Here is a 6793-nt window from a genome sequence, read left to right as displayed (position 1 = left end):
AAAGCTTGTTTTAGATGTATCTGGTGCCATGACTAGGGTCGTTATTCTGAGATATACAATATAGATATAATTCTATAGTATAACATACATGCTTGTTAATTACATTTTCTAATTACGAGACTTACCTTTCGAGTTCCTCTGAAAGAAAATTGAATAAAAGCTAGACTTAGATATATCAAAATAGGTTGGTTGTAAGATATCTTTTTAATATCTGACACTATTTTAACAACATACATATGAAATACACATTAATAATGCAATGTTGTACTGCCGTCATTTAAAAAAAATATACATACTGATTGAGAACATTTTTCATATTTGAATATTTGTCAGCAGGCGCAGTTTGGAACCAGGCCGACAACTTACAAGGACGAACTGTCTAAGATAAAAGGACCAATGAATTAAGGCAATCGAAATTATGATTCTGCCACATGATGGTTGTATTTCGGAAGTAACTGGTGCAACAACAGAGATAGAGGCGAAGTGCAAAGAATGGATCCTTCAACACGTATCTCATTCGTCGACTTTTTTAATCTTTTAACTGCATTTGGACTAATCTTTTAACTGCATTTGGACTCGACCCTTTTTCATACAATATATTAATAGATATGCCGAGAAACATAGAATTTGGATGCATATCAAAAGACTCAAAATGTAAAAGAGATAGTTAGAGTAGAGCAGTCGATTGGAACTGAAATTTTTGATAATAGAAAAGACTCAAAATGTAAAAGAGATAGTTAGAGTAAAGCAATCGATGGGAACTGAAATGTTTGATAATAGAAAAGAGATAGATAGGTTAGAGCAATCGATGGGAACTGAAATGTTTGATAATAGAAAAGACTCGCTGGGAAAACATATTTTACTTGTGCTTAATTACTATTTACACCATCATAACCTTCACAAAATCAAAAGGTATTCCTTATAATATATATTCTAGTAGAGTTATTCAACCCCTGCATCATGAAAGCTTTGTAAGCGAAGAGTAACCTGTATAATATACTCATAAAACTGTAGCATTCGGCGATAATTTTAGGACGGTCAGAACAAAAACACTACCTCAAGATGGATACCGACGTAGCGTGACGAACAAAGGTGTCAGAAGACATGAATATACCGCAGTCTCCCAAAACACCCACGATATATGTCATACACACTACATATCGCATAAATGGGAAGCCGTCTTTACATGGCCCTGGCTGTTTATAGGACGTAAATTGTTCAAATAAACAAACAAGCATTTAAGAAGCAGTTTACCAAGGCCATAGATATAGACGTATAGAAGGTGACATTAACATGTAAACTTATAACGCATTATGGAGTCTATAAGAAATGCACCAGATATAATGCTCATCTACCAAACACTGTACTTCATTGTCGTCATAAATGCTTCTTGGTGGGTTTATAAAAGAAGAAGCGTACCATTTTCATGGATACACAAGAGCTCCACTTTACAAGAAGACACAACACGAACATACCGCAGTCTCCCAGAACAAGCAGCTCGCACTTCACACAAGCTACACACCACATACATGGGAGACCGTCCTTACATGACCTAGGCTGTTAATACCAAACTGGTCTTAGATACAGAGATATACACACTACATATAACGAAACATGGGATACTGTAGGTTCTACAATAAATGCACTAGATCTGGTCGCCTTATGAACGAAACAGTTTAGCATAGTCATACATGTATATGCAGACGTAGTGAACGCTACATTTAAAGAGACAATTTACTCAGGTTAATTCTTTTACATAACCAAGAAGCAAAATATGGCATAAATGTATTATTCTACATTTGTTATGAAACATATATTTCACCACCATGGGCTTTTCATGAATATCACAGTAAAACCGACTGCTCTAATTTCCATTAGAACTGGGGGTTTTCCGATATATGTACAAATTGTAATGTTCTCTTAGACTGAATTGTCCCTTTAATGAAAGTGTTTTGCAGAGTCTATGATAAACGCACTAGATAATAGTCATACATACAGAAGCATACGCACTTCGTCTTACGAAACGTAGTGCAGAGTATATTATAAATGCACTAGATATTAAAACTAAAACATACCAAACCACTGCATTGCATTGTCGTGATAATGTGTAGCTGAGTATATATTAAATACAGTACCTGGCACGATTAGTTACTACATTATACACGGCCAAGGTACAGTACTGAAGGTTCCTGTCAATCAGCCTACGTTTTAGATATGTGACATGATGTTGATAAGATAGCGATATCAATTATATAAGGTAATTACAATATAATATGCACATTTTTAAGTGCATTGAAAGAATGGAAGACAAATATTCGTATAGAGGATTGAAAGTTTCATTTCATTACCGAACTATTTCAAATGGTATGAACACAAATTACAGTGACATTTAAGTTATTACAAGAAATGAGCTAAAGCTTTGGCCAAACCTAAAGTTATGATCACATATCATTACATATAATAGACAGACAAGCCTACAATTGGAATAATTGTTCGGTAAAATGGACAGAGGAATTAGAACTCTAATTAATAAGTGTGGTATATACTTACATTGTAAGTACAATGTCCAAAATGGGTTTTGCGTTATCATTATTTTGTAAGTATATTCTGTCCATTATGTGTGACACTTTAAATTTTCTTTGGTTTATAATTTAACAATTTAAATGGAGTATCTTGCGTTCAGTTATCGAGTGTACTAAAATCACACGCTTACGGGGGCGAAATAATTCCTTATTTTGTATATCCCATGTTTTTAAACGACCAGTGGTACAGTCGAAATTTGCGTTAAATGAAAAATTCTAAATAATGACTCACTGCAATGTCGTCATAACAGATATCTTACTTTGATTATCTCATTATCTTATTCTCGATCAAGAAATTGAAACCTTGCCAAATGTCTTGCAAATATGTTAAATGTTTTAATCAGAGACATCGATATATGTTTGTCTTTATAATTCCTCCGTAAACTGGTGAAATTATCGCGTCGATTTTGGTGTAGGTATCTGATGTTCTTAGACGAGTTTCGTGTGTGACGTGACATTGTAAAATAAATAATTCATAAATGATTGAAATATGGTTTTAATGTGTCCGTATCACACCTCGTAAATACTGATTGTCTCTGCTGTTCTCACACGAGTTGATGACAGGTTCACGACAGTGTCGTCATAGCGACATTTACAAAAACAAAGCGACATTCAGAGATAATCTAGGTCTTAGTGCAATTCACATGGATTAAGTATTTTATGCATTCTTGGGTCTATAATAAGAGTAGATACTTAATTACAATATTGCAGTAAGTAAATATGTGGTGTCACTAAATTATGTACCGCTGATAGGGTTATTGATGTCCATAACATACTACTCATCCCATCTCTACCGTGCACAGATTACTCACTGCATTTAATATCAAGTAGTTTTCGAATTTATTTAAAAACATAATAATACGAAAGTAGCGCTATATATCTGAAAATAGTTTTTAAGTACATGGTATGAACGTGACTATGCTTTGTAAATGACAAGCCAATTCTGAGTACAAAACGTGGGAAAAACATGCGCAGTTTAGTCAGGAAGGTGCAACATATTCAATCAAAAGATATTGAACTATATTAATGATGATGGGTTTATGGAAGTACCCTTGGACCGTTTTTTAGAAGAAAAAAGGCGTCATTAACTGATAATATGGGTCTCGGTGCATTTTGAGAGAATGGAATATTTTACTTCTTCTAATCTTAATCTTTGTAGATAGATAATCACAAGATCCCTGCGGGTAAAGGTATGATGAAACTGAGATACACCATTAATTTATATTATCGATGTCATTGACACCCCTACCCACTGCCACAATACAACGATTTCAAAATTTTCAGTCAAGACATTGTTTTCACATTATTGAACAAAATTGTGAATTCTAAATAGAAATAGGATGGAAATGCACGTTTGGAGCTCATGTTATTACCATTTTGGTTTTTTTCAGAAACTATTTCAAATAATGTAAGACACAAAATGTAAAATCGATAAGGCACTGATGAACTTTCATAAAAATGTTTTAAATTATCTTTTTATTTTCTTATGATAAAATTGAATAAGTCAATGGGCGAAATCTCTCTGCTCATATTCAATACACATAACTATCTCAACCGCATGTTCTTCGAGTGAAATTAACAAAACAAAACCTCCTTATCATTTGTCTCGCTTTGCTAGGAACAATTTGGATGGCGATTAAAATAAATAAAAAAACATAACGTAAATATTCTCTAGTTTTCCATTTATAGAAAGGATGAGGATGAGATTGAGAGAGTTAGATTTTCTAATTTCTTATTGAATACTAACTATTTAAAATAATATCATTTTATCGCAATAATGGTTTTTTTGGTTTTTTTTTAAACATGTTCATTTCACTTGTATGCATATACGAGTTACTTCCCTTGAATAGAACAATATTAAACGTTCGCCCCTGAAACTTCATAACGGACAGTTCTAGTCCCTGTTTAAAGATGCTCCACCGCCGTCAGAGCATAAATAATATTCATCAATTGAACTATAATTGGCGTTTAATCGTGTATATATGTCGAATTAACACAAAAAAAAATAATGGTGCATGAGAATAATTTATATCAATAAATATTCTGCTTTTGGTGCATGAGCAATCAAAATAATACTAAAAAAAAAAGCATTCCAAACAAAGTATAGGACATAGTGCCACGGAGTGCTCGTCCGTCCGTCCGTCCGTCTCTCCATTTTTTCCGGGATGCAATGAATTTTGGATTCAACAAAATTCTTGGATTTTGATAGTATTTTTTACGTCTTGAAGTAAACTTAGAAGCTCAAACTTTTGTGCAATATTTTGGTAATGGTGTAAAATAAGTAACTTTGGTAACTGAAGGCTAAAGGGATTCTTCTCAAATTTCACATGTAGGTTCCCCTAGGACCCTAGTTATGCATATTGCATTTTGGGACCGATCAATCAACAAGATGGCCGACAGCCCGCCATCTTGATTTTGACAATTGAAGTTTGTTACCACTATTTCTCAAAAAGTACTGAAGGGAGCTGTCTCAAATTTCATGTGCATGGTCCCCTAGGTCCCTGGTTATGCATATTGCATTTTGGTACCGATCAGTGAACAAGATGGCCGACATGACGTCATCTTGGATTTTGACCATTGAAGTTTGTTACCACTGTTTCTCAGAAAGTACTGAAGTGATCTGTCTCAAATTTTATATGAAGTTCCCCTAGGGCCTTATTTATGCATATTGCATTTTCGGACTGATCAGTCAAAAAGATGGCCGACAGGTAGCCATCTTGGATTTTGATGATTGAAGTTTGTTTCTCAGAAAGTACTCAAAGGATCTTTCTCAAATTTCATATGTAGTAATATATAGGAAAAAAGCAGAGAAAAGATCCCTCTTTCGTTTGTCAGACATAGATCATTCTTTGGTGGGCGCCAAGATCCCTCTGGGATCTCTTGTAACTATAAAAAAAGGAGCAGACGATTTAGTATTTTCTTCAGTTACAAAAGTTACTTACTTTACACCATTACCACCATTGAAAAATTTTAATTTTACTTCAAGTTAGATATATAAAAAAAAAATTAATTGCATCCCGAAAAAAAATCGTGGGTACTATATTCTATATAGAATGAAGCACTAATTGTGCATGCACCAAAAGCAAAACAGATATTTTATATAATTTTGTGTGGTATTTAGATACATATATATACACGATTAAACACCAATTAGTGTTTAAATGATGAGTATCATTTATGCTCTGTCGGCGGTTGAGCACCTTTAAGAAAGTACTTTCATCTACCGTGTTAATTGATATTTGATATTTCGTATTAAATTCTAAATACTGGTCAAACCAGAGCGACCTAGGGGAGATAAATCATTACTGTATTATGTGTAATGCCCGATATCATTGAGGTTGAATACTGATCGTCTTAAACAATTTCTAATCATTTCAAAACGTCATAAAAATCCTGTAATACAGCAATTGAATTACTCTTATACTTGAATGACATGATTAATTTGTGGTTGATATTGTTCAGCCTAATTAAGTATCTAATCATTTGTATTTTGAAAATTAAATGTGGTAGTAAAAGCTGGTTACCTCCCTTTAAGCATTGTAATTGTATAGTATACATATCCTTTTACATCAGCATTATCATAATACAATACATTTATTAAAAAGACAAATCAATTGAACACTATTCTCTCTTGTGTTTGACCTCCTAACGCAAGATTAAAACGCCAAATACCCATATTTCAAACACAATCTCACAAATAATAAATTAAATAATTTATTCTAATACTAGCGAATAGCTCGGTTTGTTTGTTCCTTATGGAAACCATGATAAAAATGTACTATCTTATACAAATGTTCATGCGAATTGAAGCAAAATATAATGTATACAATTTGAAACGTTAAGATTGAACACAAATCAAGCAATGCATTTCTAAAATGTTGAATGACCATAGCCGTATCTTATGTTTAAGTCATGTTGTGAGTCAACAGTATGGATGACAAAGATAAAAATCGAAATAAAAACATGAGAATTTGAAAAAAAAACTTAATAAAGAATTACACTAACCATTTCTCATAACTGATCCATTAAGAGTTAATCCTGTTATTTGTACAGATACTTATGAGTAAAGTAACAGAACCAGAGGCTACATGATAACAAGCGTGTTCTGTTTTATAGGTGTTATCCACCACAGTAATTTAGGTCGAATCCGGGTTAAATTGAAATTACAAAAGAGAATCATGTGCCAGCAATGATATAAGGAACGACTAAAC

This window comes from Argopecten irradians, chromosome 10 (genome assembly GCF_041381155.1).
Source record: "Argopecten irradians isolate NY chromosome 10, Ai_NY, whole genome shotgun sequence".
NCBI lineage: Eukaryota > Metazoa > Mollusca > Bivalvia > Pectinida > Pectinidae > Argopecten > Argopecten irradians.
Note: the sequence above shows the minus strand (reverse complement) of the source record.